The sequence below is a fragment of the Podarcis melisellensis genome (assembly GCF_964234715.1).
Source record: "Podarcis melisellensis genome assembly, chromosome: 9".
NCBI classification, from domain to species: Eukaryota; Metazoa; Chordata; class Lepidosauria; order Squamata; family Lacertidae; genus Podarcis; species Podarcis melisellensis.
In genome coordinates, this window is record NC_138541.1 from 26,217,735 (window position 1) to 26,233,504 (window position 15,770).

The 15,770-nt window shown below is 40.6% G+C and overlaps 1 protein-coding gene and 1 long non-coding RNA gene across 8 annotated transcripts in view; one reads left to right on the forward strand and one right to left on the reverse strand.

Moving 5' to 3' along the window:
* Positions 1–15,770, forward strand: part of UGT8 (UDP glycosyltransferase 8) — a 36,489-nt gene that overhangs the window by 1,930 nt on the left and 18,789 nt on the right. The window contains exon 1 of one of the 4 annotated variants that reach the window (XM_081925065.1): positions 8,637–8,717. The exons of 1 other annotated variant lie outside the window; for it this stretch is intronic. The gene's annotated coding sequence lies outside the window, so the exon portion shown is untranslated. Of the gene's footprint in view, positions 1–8,636; positions 8,718–8,790; positions 8,926–11,545; positions 12,127–15,770 lie in introns of those variants that run through there. 2 more of the 4 variants (XM_081925063.1, XM_081925062.1) reach the window with 2 other exon arrangements.
* Positions 5,374–11,481, reverse strand: LOC309377817. Of its 4 annotated transcripts, none has more exons than XR_014171682.1 (3): positions 11,327–11,458; positions 8,533–8,917; positions 5,374–5,608 (listed from the first exon to the last, which is right to left on the reverse strand). It is a non-coding gene; the product is annotated as an uncharacterized lncRNA (long non-coding RNA). The 4 variants fall into 4 exon arrangements; XR_014171683.1 differs by having other exon boundaries at positions 8,533–8,909; positions 11,327–11,456; XR_014171684.1 differs by having other exon boundaries at positions 11,306–11,455.

Consider the following 15,770-nt stretch of genomic DNA (forward strand, 5'->3'; position numbering starts at 1 on the left):
AAAGCCCTGGGCATTGGAATATAGGGAATTAACTAGTGCTGAGTTGCACTGCTCCCCTGATCTGGTTAAGAAGGGTAGAATGGAAGGTGTATCTGAAAAAAACTGAATGGCACAAACTCAAATGTGTATTGTTAGGCTGAACACACCTGGCTTGTAGAGAGAGAGAGATGATGCTTCATGTGGGAACTGGTGATGGGTCCTTGACAAAATGCTAGTGGAGTCTCAGCTATATACGGTATTTGGAAAAGGAACAGACTGTGTGGAATAATAATAATAATAATACAGGACAGGTACCATCTAGATACAGTCTACTCTAAAGAAGAAGAATAGTGTGTTGCAAAGGCTTTAGGAGAACTAAAATCCCAGGTACAGCTTGACTTTGCTCATTTGCTTCTGCTGCACCACTGCAGTAAGCACCTCCTCTCCATCTGTTCCAATGCTACCGTTTCTTCACATTCTTTGTCCTTCTTAGAACCGTAATGCCACAATCCTTGCCAGTCATGCAAAGCGTTCATTATTTTTGTATAGGAGCTGTGAAACTGAAGTATTTAAATGACAAAATGCCTTTTAATACAATATGCCTACTTGTACTTTTAACACTGTTTAAAAACTAATTTTGTGTAGATATTGGTAGATACAGATTCATTTTTGTTGTGATATTGAAAGTGAAGTATTCAATTTTGTTTGAATATATTTAGGCACTGGCATAAAAATGAATACAGTAAAGCCAAAGAAATAATTAAATACAGTAGGAACATATAGCTCTTCAATTTGCTTAAGCAATTTTTTTTTCTGATTAAAATATTTTGGCTGCTAACTTGTCCTTCCATACAGTACGCAATTAAGTTCAACCAAAACTATCTCACAAATAAAGAAGGATTGCGGATTTCTTGATAGACCCCTCCAGTGATGGTTGCTAGACATTACTGGATTATGATTTGTTAAAAAAATTGGAATTTATATTAGTCAAAATAGAAATAGTGGCATAACATAATTATTTATTTTTAATGTACCACATTCGTATCCTCTATCTTTCCTCCAATGATACTGCCAAATGCTATCTTGATAAGCACCCTGTGCGGATGCAGAGCCTGAGAAATAGTGACTGGCACAAGGTCAATTTGTGGCTATCTGAAATTACATCTCTCCAGTCCTACAGAACAATGCTAAGCATGCCCTGAGGGATGATGAGAGTTGCAGATCCACTGCCACACCTGAATCCCTTCTGGCTTCTGCTGTTCAGGGTAAGACCGTGGGACAGGTTATTCTCTTGAGATTTTGCTGTACCAGTTTCAGGCTGGCACAGTAGAGAATATTTTTATACAGTATATGATCAACCACATATAAAGGGTAGGTAGATATTGCTTCAAGGAAAAGTAAACATTCTTCTTGACTCATCCTGATGTTTGAGCAGATAAATAGGCACAGAACGCGACAGATTTGCCAGTTACCTTGTTTTAGTGGTGCAGCCAGGAAAAATGAAACTAAGCTTGAGATAATAATGTGTATTTATTCCTATACTTGATAATGTGGTGAACCAGTCATGCTGCATGGGGGAGGGCATGCACGTTTTGCTGGATAGGACTAGGAACGTCTGCCCAAAGTCCTGCCCTGAAGGCACCACTGCCCTACACCAGCACTTTGGGTAGAGGTTATGCATTTTTGTACACTAATGGAGCTCCCTCTTCCAAACCTTGATGAAGGTTAATGTTTTACTCAAGCTATGCAATCCAGAGAAATAGGAGTAAGCCATAGCATGGCTTGACAAAGGACGTTCGCATAAATTAGCAAAATAAGGTGACATTGAATTGGGAGAATTTGTTTCGGGACAAGTCTGGTGGAAGTCAAGGAGTGGTGTTTGGTAATGGGGCTTGGTTAAAATGGAATAAATGCTGGGGGTGAATGACGTTTGGGGAGGCGAATGAGGTTTGGGCTAAGTGAGAATGGGGGGGGGGGAGTGAAGGGGAGGAGGCCATGCTGTTGGAAATACTGAGGTGCCATAAAAGGAAAAGGTTATTGGTCCTACCTTTTGCCTTTTAGCTCACATGTGACTGCTCCTCAGGAGCTCAGAGTTTCAGCTATATATACATTTTAAATGGGTCTGTGTAAGTAGGCCAGAAGTCATGAAGGTTCAATAGTTGTTACGAGATTTTTTTAAAAAACCAGCTATCCTAGTCACAACAAATGTTCTAGCCACAATTTACAGTCATACCTCGAGTTTAATGTGCTTCGGGTTGAGTGTGTTCGAGTTGCGCGTTATTTCCGGGTTTTGCTGCTCGCGCAGGTGCTCAAAATCATGTCACGCGCGTGCGCAGAAGTGGTAAAACGCAGCACGCGCAGACACATTGTCGCGTCTTGCGTTCCATTCGGGATGCGAACGGGGCTCCGGAACGGATCCCGTTCGCATCCCAAGGTACCACTGTATTGAAATCTGAAGAGCTGAAGCAATTTCTTTATTCTTGCACACAATCCTTCATACTCACTGATGATACCCCCAACTCTAAAATGTGAAATGACACTGCTGATAAAGTGAGAAACAGTGATTGGGTGGGTGCCTGAAGTGAGGAAAAATGAAGGGGCTGAGTTATATAATAAAAATTGGGAAAGAGGCATGGAAAGAAAGGTGTAGAAATAGGATTACAGATTTATCAGGCTTCTTGAGGAGTGCCTATCATCTTCATGCAAAATGGAAGTGGGAAGAAGCCAGGGGATTTGGAAAGAGCCAATAATTTTTTATTGCTTAACTGTGCGTGGTGTAAACAAATGCCTGTACACTTCTAAACAGCCTCCCATCTAATTGTGATAATGAGCATCTCCAAACACAAAATGAGGGTGTGGCAGATTTTTGGGGTTATGAAATGCAGCAAGTTGTTACTTAAGTTAGTATTATTGTAATATTACTACCTGGGGCAAGTACTTGTGGGATTTGGGGGGCGGGTACCATGTACTTGGGACGCGGGTGGCACTGTGGGTTAAACCACAGAGCCTAGGACTTGCCGATCAGAAGGTCAGCGGTTTGAAACCCCTCGACGGGGTGAGCTCCCGTTGCTTGGTCCCTGCTCCTGCCAACCTAGCAGTTCGAAAGCACGTCAAAGTGCAAGTAGATAAATAGGTACTGCTCTGGCGGGAAGGTAAACGGCGTTTCCGTGCGCTGCTCTGGTTCGCCAGAAGCAGCTTAGTCATGCTGGCCACATGACCCGGAAGCTGTATGCCGGCTCCCTCGGCTAGTAAAGCGAGATGAGCACCGCAACCCCAGAGTCAGCCACGACTGGACCTTTACCTTACCATGTGCCTTGACTTGAGTGGTGGGATCAGCATTTGCTGTTTTGCCTCAGACATCATCATGTCTTCGGCTGGGCCAGACTAGACAGGACAAAGCTTTACAAAAGTTAAATCTGCCTAATTTGGAGCCACAAATTATTATTAGATATATAAGCAATCAGCCTAGTAATTTTTTCCCACAGACTAGTAAATTTTGCATACTTATTGACAAGTCATATGTCAACTTTATGTGTTCTGAAGCTACTTTCAATGGTCACCAGTTTAGATGGTTTAAAAACGGGATTAACCAAATTCATAAAGCATAAGGCAGGGGTGCCCAAACTTTTTCAGAGAGGGTCAGATTTGATGAAGTGAACATGCGTGGGGGTCGACCGAAGTTGCTGAGCTTTTTTAAGGATTTTACCTCAGGACATATACTGCCATGGGGCCTGGATTAAATTGACTGGCGGGCCGGATTAGGCCCCCCAAAATGGATTTTGGACATGCCCAGCATAAGGCTGTCAGTCATAATGGCTATGCAACTGTCTGCAGAGGCAGCATGTTGCTGTATGCCAGTTGCTATTGCATTAATGTCCTGATTTTGGGCTTTTCAGAGGGGCCACGGTTGGAAACAACTTGCTGGATTAAGCAGGTTTTTGATCTGCCAGGAGGGCTCTCCTTATTTAATTTGTCTTAACAAATTCTCATATACAGCAAAACCTTGACTTATGTAATTTGTATGTATTTAGCTTTACACGTGTGGCAAATATTTGAAAAAAATAAAAATAACAAGGGTATGGAAATGGGACAGGGTTCCAGGAAAAATTACTTTGGTAATCCCACCTGTCATTAAACCCAATGTGTTTTGGCTATACGCAATTTTGGCTTTAGGTGGTATCCCTGGAGCATAACCCCCACTTAAGTTGTAGCCTTAGTGTACTAAAATTTGGACTGTTTTTATTCTTTCCACATTGTTTATGGATCTATCTAACATAGCCCCATTAGTTACTCTTTTTCTTATGAGAAAGTTTCTCCAAACCCTTGACCATTTAAATTGTCCATTTGGTACCAATTTTCAGCTATATTCCAGTGCCTCTTTCTGGCTATGGTGCTGGTTTGTGAGCTACAGGCAGTGCTGGGCAGAGATTACTTGGCTACAATACTCCATGCTCTCTTTTTTTAAATATATTTTTTATTGAATTTTCACTTTAAACAATAAGCAATAATTTCCAATATGTGCCTACCAATCTCATTCCCTACTGCTCTGGCAAGTTTATGACTCCCCTCCATCCCGCCAACAAGCTTTCCCTTTTCAGATCTATATCTCACAGTTTAGTCTTATATTATAAAGTCTACATCGTAGGATTTATTTCAATCCTGCTAGTGTCTTCAAACTTCTACAGTTATTATTTATATAGTCAATAAATTTACTCCAATCTCTTTGGAATTTTAGATCCATACTCCATACTCTTTTAACTTCCAGGCTGGACTGCTGCAAGGCACTCTATCTGTGGCTGCCCTTGATGATTGGGAAATCTGGCCCAAAATGCAGTGACTGTGTCACTGATCAGGTAGACTGTTTGGAGCACATATAATTGGGTTTTAAAACAACTGCTCTGGTTGCCAGTTTGTTTCCAGGCCTAATTCAAGATGTTCATATTGATGTTTAAAGCTATAAACAACTTAGGCCTCAAATGTCTGAAATGCACCATCTATTCCAACAGATCCCATCAGGTCTGTAAAAACAGGAAAGAAGCTCTCTTGATAGGTTCCACCACCCTCTGAAGTGTGGTGAATGGCAATGCAGGAGAAGGCTTTCTTTGTGGTAACTCCTAAATTGTGGAACTCCTTTCACCACAGACATGTGCCTAGCAGCTTCATTATACAGCTTCCATTGTATGCTGGGGTCATGTGTCTTTACCTTGGCCTTTGGCAGTTGAGGAATCTTTGTGGGACCCACCTCTTCTGTTTTGTTTAATCTATACAGAGCTGCTTTTGTGTGGTTTTGCTTTACAATTGTATAAGCTGTTTAACTTGCTTTTAAAGGATATGAAATTTTACGATCAGATAACTTAATGACTGTGTAAGCAGAACTGCAAACAATACTTTAAATATGTCTGCACAATTAATTTATTTAGCTGCAGTATGATACTTTTCCGATATTCTTTCTAATAATTTCTGACCTAGAGTTTCTTTTTTTCGGTCTTGCAACAACCTGATGTTCATTTGTATATTCCTGTAGAGTTAGTGTCAAGAGGGTCACTTTCTCTTGTCTTTTTCCCCCTTGCAGCTCTGGTAAAATCTAGATCAGAGTTTGTGAGCATCATTCAGGTGGTCTGCGGCATGTCTGCGGAAATACAATGAAAAATCATACAGAATTTAACGCAGCACATTACAATAAAATCCTAGGCCATTTTCAAGTAGTCTGGTGGAGGGAGTGGGGGAGCTTAGGAACCACTCGTCTAGATGAAGGAACCACGGGGGGGGGAATGCTGTTCTTCAAGGGCATCATCCATGTGGGGCTGTGGGGGCTGAGCCCCCCAATTTAAAATGAGGGGGCTGGCCCGCCTCAGTATTCAATAGCCCATACCACGAAAGGAGGCCTGATGGGGCATGTCATGCCCTCCAAATGGCCTGCTGTGGCTGTGATGGGCTATGTCGGCCCCTCCTACTGAAGCGGAGCCTGTCACAGCCACAGGAGTGCCCATCAGGCCTCTTTCCACAGTGTGAAGTCACGTGCGTGCCAGGCCCCCACAATGTTAGACAGAACCCTGTGCATCTGGTGTTCTTTATCACACAAATGTCACATTCCGTTTTGGGGCAAATTCGCAAGGAAGTTGTTCCCACCGAACTGGAGTAAAGTATCAATCCACCTAAAAAAACCTGGTCGATTTTTGAATTAACTCTCCTTAACCATTATTTATCTTGTCCCCCACACTGAGTACATGGGAGGTTTAGTATATGTATTTCTAATATATCCTGATCCAGACATTTGTCAGCACCTGTCTGTTTAAACTTTAAAAGCTTCTCTATACTTTTTTTGACATCACGTGCTCTCAGTCTGTGTCAATATAGTTCAGGTGGAGACTTCTTTGCTTCATAAATTACTTTGAGGTTTGTTTATTTTATATAAATTATATAAATTTTATAAAGTAAAATAAATATAATGCATTTCTTATTATTGGACAAATCTAAATTATTCCTTCTAATATGTTTACACAGGCATCCCCAAACTCGGCCCTCCAGGTGTTTAGGGACTACAACTCCCATCATCCCTAGGTAACGAGACCAGTGGTCAGGGATGATGGGAATTGTAGTCCCAAAACATCTGGAGGGCCGAGTTTGGGGATGCCTGCATTTACACATCCATGCAAAGTTTTCAGAAACCCCCCTTATCACCTACATGTGTTATCTTTCTGCAAGCTGAGATAGTAATCCTGTCTTCAGCAATTTCTAAACACGGAATTGCCATTTGGAATGTAAAATGCTATTTTGTTTTACTGAGTGTTGATTTGCAACAGAAACAGAAAGGCATGCACTATCAGACTTTTAATGCATTTTACATTGAGATTCATTCTGTGAGTTAGACTACAGTTCTAAACAATTACTAGGCATGAAGCTGATAGGAACTTATTTCAGAGTAAGCATGCACAGCATTGTCCAGTAAGTGCAACTAAGTCTGTTAGTAAATCTCACTGAGCTTGGTGAGACTTGCCTGTGAGTTGACATGTGTAGAATTACACTGCAAGTCATAGAAATGTGATGAGGTCAGAAACAGAGCAAATACATTATTTCTGCTGTAGAGTTTGCAGAATCCAGATAATTGGCTTTCTAAGCTGCCTCCACACAACTACCGGGAGCAGGGCTACACCTCTGGTATTGGACATACTTCAAGTTGGCCTCTGCATGTTGTTGTTGACTGTACATCAAGAAAACCTACATGTGAGCAGCTTCTCGTTCATCAGCTTCCACATACCTTCCAACATTTCTCTAATGAAAATAGGGACGTTCTATATAATAATAACAATACCGTGCCCATCTGACTGGGTTGCTCCAGTCACCCTGGGTGGCTTCCAACAAAAGCATAATAAAACATTAAACATTAAAAAACTTCTCTGAAGGCAGTCCTGTATAATAGAGGTCTTCTAAATGTTGTATAGTTACTTATCTCCTTGGCTTGGAGGTTGCATAACTCCATACCTTCCAACATTTCTCTGATGAAAATATGGACGTCCTAAGGAAAAGTGGGACATTCTGGCATCAAATCAGAAACTAGGACAGCTCCTGTAAATCCGGGACTATTCGTGGAAAATAGGGACACTTGGAGGGTCTGCTTCCATCCATGAATAGAGCTATTCATATCCAGGTTGTCTGGCAGTGTGTTTGATGCCTGAAATTATCTAGCAGCATGGCGTTCCTCCTGATAAATGCACAGTACGATTCATAATATTAATGAGTAAAGGGTAGCCTACTGGTGTGACATCAGGATAGCTACCTTGTACCAAGCCAAACGTAATTAAGACAGAAATCCAAATATTCCCAAGTTACAGGGAACCAGGCAGAGGGCCTTCTCAGTAGTGGCACCCTCCCTGTGGAATGCCCTCCCACCAGATGTCAAAGAGAACAACTACCAGACTTTTAGAAGCCATCTGAAGGCAGCCTTGTTTAGGGAAGCTTTTAATGTTTGATGTATTAGAGCATTTTAAATTTTTTTTTTGGAAGCCGCCCAGAGTGGCTGGGGAAGCCCAGCCAGATGGGCGGGGTACAAATAATAAATTATTATTATTATTATTATTATTATTATTATTATTATTATTATTATTATATCTTTTTGCGTAGAATTGTTTGTGGTTATCCTTCAGTAGATGCTCCCACCCACAGATGCTATGGTTTAAAACAGGCTTCCTCAACCTCGGCCCTTCATATGTTTTTGGCTTACAACTCCTATGAGCCCTAGCTAGCAGGACCAGTGGTCAGGGATGATGGGAATTGTAGTCTCAAAACATCTGGATGGCCGAGTTTGAGGAAGCCTGGTTTAAAATTAGGAAATTTAATTCATACTGTCCACTGGTTTGTATCACATGAAATCATACTGAAGAGCTTGACGCTTCCTTTTATAAGGTTGGAAAGACTTTTAACCACAAGCCTGCTGTGCTTCCACCTGTTAATGTTTTGTGAGAAATATTGCCTTGGAACTCTGTGTTATAAGAGACAGTATAAATTAGCAGTAAAAAGATGAAGCCGGCAAGATTAACTCTTAAAATATGTTACCTTCCCAAGTAATCTGAGATTCAAGTCCTCCGGCCCTCTAGAGGGAGATGAAGCATGCATGCCTGTATCTGCAGTTTTTCCTCATTTTAACATGACAATTTGTCAGCCTGCCCTAGATGGAAATCTGTAAAGGCCTTAGGTAGGCCTTCATCTTTCTGAAGCCCTGGAGTGTCCTGTTCATTTATGTATGTTTCTTCTCCTCTGGAACCTTCAGCGCAAGCTGATTGCTTTCCATTCCTTCACTATTTCTGGTTGTATATTTGCTTACAGACTGCATGTTAGATGGTTCCTTTGTCTCCCTCTCCTGTACCGGATATTCTCTCAGAGGGATTTTCTATTAGGGATCTGTTCCTCCGGCAATACTGCTTTGTAACACACTGCAGGCCTCAGCAGGTAAAAAGATGGTGATTATGCTCATACGTTTTCCATTCAACTTTCAGATTATGCTTGTTCAACTCTTTAGGAAACTGTGAATTGAAGTCTGCGGCCAGTTTATTTAAGAAAGATAGCTGAAATGCTTTGATGGTAGCGATATAAGATAAATTTTATATAACCACATATTGGGCAAAATTGATGTTAGTGGAAAATAATAGTAAACTCAAGTAAGCTCTCAAGTGAGATAAAAGGGAGGAGGGTATTCCTGTTCCTTTGTATTTCTTATGATCTTTAAAAACTCATCTATAAGAAACTGCATTCAAGATTAAGTTCTTTGATTTCTTTAGAAAGACCTATTTATGGAGACATTTCAAAAGTTCAGATATTCAAAAAGACACTGCTGTGGAAATATAGGAATAAGTAAATGTTATTAGCTATAGGGTTTATGGTGCCATAAACTTTGTCAGATGTATGTATGAAGGGTGATAGGGAGGATTATATAATTTCATTGTGTGATTAACTGTCTTTTGGAAAACGAAGGAAATCAGGTTTTTGGACATTCAGCAATGAAAAAAAAATATATTACTCCTGACTTGTGTTCAAAGAGGTATATTGCTCTATAATTTAGAGCAGGATTACTAATGTTTAAAATACCGCATGGCTTATGTTGTTATTTTTTCTCATCCTAAAAAGTGACCTTCAGTGTCAGCACTAGTGCAGATTCATATGCTAATTTATTGTGGACTCTTGACTGCACTTGGATAAAACAGAATGCCTGGCAAAACTTCTTGCTGCAGTCCTGGGCTTATTTTACACAAATGTATAATAAGGTTAATTGTGCAGTACAGATATGTGCTATATGTTTAAGTCGCAAAACTGATAAAAGTTGTGTTACATAGGTGTGTAGGCTACTGGGAGAATCATTTAGCAATATATCTCTGATTTCCCCCAAATGTTTTCCACAGTAATCTTTTTATTATCAAATCAGTGAAATTTATTATTTACTTTGAAAATTAGATCAACTTTTATTTTTACATTGTGGATTATGATGAAGCAGGAAAATCAGAAAATGCCTTATACCAGATCAGACCATTGACCCATCCAGCTAGCTATTATTTACACTGAGTAGCAATTGCTCCCCAGGGTTTCGGTAAAAGGTAACAATACCCCTGACCATTAGGTCCAGTTGTGGCCGACTCTGGGGTTGCGACGCTCATCTCGCTTTATTGGCCGAAGGAGCTGGCGTACAGCTTCCGGGTCATGTGGCCAGCATGACTAAGCCGCTTCTGGCGAACCAGAGCAGCGCACGGAAATACCGTTTACCTTCCCGCTGGAGCGGTACCTATTTATCTACTTGCACTTTGACGTGCTTTCGAACTGTAAGGTTGGCAGGAGCAGGGACCGAGCAACGGGAGCTCATCCCGTCGCGGGAATTCGAACCGCTAACCTTCTGATCAGCAAGTCCTAGGCTCTCTGGTTTAACCCACAGCGCCACCCGTGTCCCCCAGGGTTTCGGGGGTTGGTGGTGCATAAATATGGGATCTTTCGTGTGCATAGCATATGCTCTACTAATGAGTTATCACCCAAAAAAGTGAGAGGGAATGCACAGAGCAAGCAGTGTAAGAACATTCCTACAGAAGAAACTGCAACTTGCAATATAGACCCCTGGTTTTGCAAATACTCATATTTTTATTTCATGAAAAAAACCTTTTGAAATCAGTTGAATTCCTAACAGTAGCACAGTAAGGCTGTTTTATAATATTAGGCATACCATTTGTAAAAATGAGTGATTCTGCAATATATTTATTAACTTCAGTTCTAGTCTGCCCATCTATGTAGATCATAGGGCAGAGTAAGAGTACAAGTAGTATATATTTTTATGTGGCCAGGAACAGTATGTAAAACCCTAAGTGTTTCCACCCACAAAGTTGTGTTCTGCAAGTTCACTGCTTTAACTAAACTGCATAGAATTCTTAATCAGTCAGACAGCAGAAGACATGTTTACAATTATGTATGGAACAGAGTAGTCTACAAATGAAAATATTTTTGCTCTTCTCTCAAAAACCCTATTCAGATGACCAATGAATAAACAGAAGGGGGGTGGAATCAGCATCCATGTTTGTGGGGTCACTGTCACCTCTTCTAATGTTCTTTATAGAGTGTCTCTGTGTTTTTCAAGTTACACAACAACTTTGGCAAAATGAACAAACCAGTTAGACCAATGTTCATTATGTCGAATACCTTACGTAATTCGGCTTTCTGCTTATCATACACTATATTAGTAGCCTAGATTGCTTTCTATGTAGCCAGGAATGAAGGACTCTTAAACTCTTCCTTACGGAAAGCTCTGTGTAATTCAAAACAATTATACCAACTGAAGCTTTTCTTCCAAACTTACTGTTGTGCCTATTTTATATACCTTGGAGGCAAAACATGATCAGGATGTTCCCTGCAGAACAATTTGAAATCACTTCCTGAGTTCATAAAGGTCCTGGAGCATCATAAATGGCACATTTGGCTAATCACCTTCCTCTTTCTCTGACCTAATTGCATAACTGAAGCCTATTGGCTGGAACTGTTCAGAAATAGCTTTCTTGATTTCAAACCACCACATTCTAACTGAAATTCCAACACAAACAGGGGGTGGTCTTTTGATTGAGGGAACTTGATAATTTAGCTGGTTGTTGGGTCAGACGGGGGTCTTTCTGGAGAACTATCAAGATCTTTACTTCGCAGGGAAAGAAAGTAAAGTAAAAAGAGTAGGATAGAAAGTAAACAGTTGCTGGTGTGTGTGGCGCTGTCTCTGAGGTGGTGGTACCTATAACTTTGTATGCCTTACTGCCTCAGCTTCAGGGATGTTTCCATAGCACAGTCATCAGTGCTTGACAATGAAGTAGAGTCGCTAAACTATTATAACTAATTAACTGCTAATTTGGATTGGAATGGCGATTTCAAGAGGTTAAAGACATATTAATTAAGCAGATAATGTGCTAAGCCTCCTGCCCTGCTTTGCTATCTCTTATGATGTAACAAGTAATTTAAAACCTCCTGGTAACATGATGAGTGAGACTGAGGCTGTAAAGATTGCTGAGCTGCTGGTACTAAAGTGCTGCTAATTGGTTTGAAGAGCCTCTCTTTAGCCATGACTTTTTCTTCTTGCTGAAGAGACTTAAACTGCTCAGGAAGGAGCGAAGTGAACTGAACAAAGAAAGATATGAGGTAACGTGTTTAACTGTGTTTTCCCTATTTCCCTGGACTTTTTCACCTGTGGCTGAAATGTCAGAGAGATTAATGTCCTTATATATTGTAATTTGGTCAATTCTTCTATTGAGAATAGAGATATTTAATGATTGGCAGAAATGCAGGTCATGCCTATCTGAGTTTACCTGGAAGTAAGTCCCACTGGTTTCCGTGGGGCTTATATAGAGAGAAGTGTGTAAAGGACTGCTGTTTATTTTTGATGTTTCTAGTATTTTCTGAGTTCATAAAGGAGTTTTCAAACACTTCACCTTATTAAAGGTACTGTAGGTAAAAGGTACCCCATAGAGAGAGGTAGTAAAAATTGAGTATGTTTAAATGACCAGCTTCTGATTGGTGTGAGAATTGAGCTTTAGCATGTTAGAAATAATGGGTTGTAAAGCTGTGTTTATCCATTTTGCTTTCCAGTACTGATTTGCATTAACATCTCACTTAGGGAAGGGGGGGGGGTGCAAATTAGATGCAAGAGCCACTGTTTCATTTTTATAAGCATGTGGAACTTTCCTCATCCACAGAAGAGTTGAATTTTAAAATGAAAAAGGGGGTTTGGGCAAGGAGGGTAGAACCCTCTCCTTGCAGACAGCTGAAATCCCATTCTGGAATTGTTGTTATCTGGGTGAAAAGAGTCAATGGGGACATTAGTTGTAGGCTTGGTTCTGTCTGCCCTGCTTGCTTTTAAAGTAGTTTCATAGTTCTGGGGCTACTGACTGTAATGACTATCTGGTGGATCAATAAGACCTATAGATGGTATTGTTAAGGATGTACTCATTGGAAAGCTGGCCTGCTTTAGAATTATGTGGGGCTTAATCTACAAACCCTATGTGTTGTGCTGACATAATTCCGTGTCCAGTATCAGCGCAAACAAACTGCTAGTCAGCTATCGCAAATTCTAAGCAATCGTAGAAGCCATGGCCTGGAAAAACCACAGGCCAGTCACAGAGCCTCTGCCATGAGCTGCAATCATGTAATACCCACATTCCACTCAAAACTAAGGACAGCTCAGGGCCAACCCATTTCTATCAGCAGGAGGGGAATAGGTAGATTTTGCACAGTGTTTAGGCCATGCTGTAGTTTGGCTCATAGTTGTGCCTGTGATTGCAAGGGATAGGTTTCTTGAGTGTTTTGGAAACGTGTGTATACCTGTAGTGCGGTGCAATTGTAAAACACGCTCTAAAAACTGTACCTTTTCTTCTCTTACATTATAGGCTTTAAGCTCTACTTCATCAATACCATAAAATCTTTGGTTTGTATACAGAGCTTGCCTATATTAGTTAACTATGTTTGAATGTACAGCTTGAATGTACAGGTTTAACAGCATAAGCAGTGTAAAGTGGGTGTCCTTGGACATTGTGCTTGCATGAATCTTGTTGCATCTGTTTGAACGAGGTCACAGCTAAAAATGTAAGACAAACCTGCTTGATTAGGCCAATGGCCAATCTAGCCCAACATCTTGGTTGACCAGATGCCTGTGGGAAGCCCCCAAGTGGGACATGAGTGAAAAGCATTCTGTGTGCCTGCAGTTCCAAGAAACTGGTATTTAGGGGCATACTGCCTCTGACATTGGAAGTAGTACATGCCCATCATGGCTAGTGGCCATCATAGCCTTGTCTATGACTGTATCCATTCCATGCACAATTTTATAAACCTTTATCATGTTTCCTCTCACTCACTTCTGCTTTAAACGAAAAGGACCCCAATGCTGCAATCTTTCCTCATGGTAGAGTTGTTTCATCCCTTTGATCATTTTGGTTGCCCTTTACTGAACCTTTTCCAACTCTTTTCTTAAGTCTTACAGTTCATGGTAAGACTTAAAGGAGAAACTTGTGCAAGCGTGGATTAGCCCATAGGACAGCCATTGTGGAAGGTTACATGTTGACCCAACTGGTCTGCCTTTTCCTTCCCCTGCTATTTTTTTTCCTTTTGGAGCAGGGAAGAGGATTGCCAGTACCAGGCAAGTTCATTTTCCATTTCTGTTTTTTTAAAAATAGATTTAATTCTGAATGCTTAAAAAAAGGTGAATTACAAGTATTTATACCACACCCCTTAAGCCTAAAATGGTTTCCAGGGTGTCTTACAATGTAAAAACCAACAGTTAAAAACAGGTGGGTCACTTTTTCTTGAGAGCTGCATTCCTGGCCATAATCTATGGCCCCAACCAATAATCTGTTAGTGGGGCCATAGATGGCCAGGGACAAGCTGGAAGGTAAATAATGTTTTTCTGGGGTTTGACCGCTGGCCCTGTCTCCACTGTAATAGTTTTGTGCTGTTTCTATGAAATCATGATTATCATAAGTGGAATAAATCACATTCCAAAGACAGTGGCAGATAGGGCCACCTCATATTTTTATTTCTCTCGATCCTTCCCTTCCCAACATAAAATCATGTTCCTGCACAGCATGTAGTCTTAGAAAACCCTTCCCACTTGCTGCAACTCCCCCCAAAATTTCCTGCTGGATAGCATGCATAGTGGGGGGGGGGGGGTAAAAGGTCACATTGGCACCACTGAGAGCTTCTTCTGCCCCCCCCCCCCGCAATCCTGCTTGGTGGGAAAGCGAGACTGAGATGTCTAGATTTTTTTTGTAGTGTAGGGACAGTTTCTATAACTCTGCAAGGTCTCAGCCAAAGCAACGTGCTGAACTAAATCTCTGTTATTCTTTTATTTGGCTTCTTATGTTTTAACTGTTTGTTGAGCCCTTCCCTGCAGAGCTAAAGCAGAAGCTTAGTTTGTTTGATAGGCTGTTAGAATGGTTAAAGTTTAACTATATGGTGTTTACACAGTTTTGTTTTTGTTTCCACAGCCATTATGCATTCTATCTTGTATCTATAAATAGCTAAGTTTTGCTCTAGGTGTGTTTTGTGTAATATAAGTGGTTATGGACCAAGCCTGCCCTATGGGTCTCCTCCCACATGCATACCACAATCCCAATACATAGCAGTCATGAAATACATCTCCTTCATCCCATGCAAATCATGAAAGAAAAGCTTCTGTTTTCATTCTGAGAGTACATTTTCTGCATTTTTGAAATAACATTACAGGATGGCTCCACTGGGTCTTTTCTGCTGTACCCTAAACATACACTGTTTTTGCAGTTTTTGTTTAACATAATAGCCAGTCTGAGAAAGAGTCCTTCAAAGCTATTTTATAACCTTTTGGTTAAAAAAAGGTGTTATCCTGTTGCTGTTTTTCTTAAAATTATTATTCTAGTGGATGAGCACAGCTGGAAGCATTTCATAAATAGATCAGTTCTGTCTTAAGCCTTATTTTTTTAGTCTTCATCATTAAAAAATCATGAATTATTTCCCCAAAGTCATTTTCTCCAGGTGGCTTAACTTTTCTGGCACCCTAGAAGTGCGGATTATACTTCACTGAAAGTTGTGCAGTTGGTTGTTTTTTTTAAAAAAAATGTAATAAGATAAGCAGTAGTAGTTCATACTTTTCCAAAGCATTTATATATATATATTCGGATGCAACACTTGACACAGATTTTTTTTCCCCTGATGTTGTGTTGTGAAGTAAGCATTTGATCTCATATATATTTTGCTTCTGCACATTCTTCAAGCAGCACTGGCTCCTACTGTCCCTGAGATAAAGATTTCCTTGACCA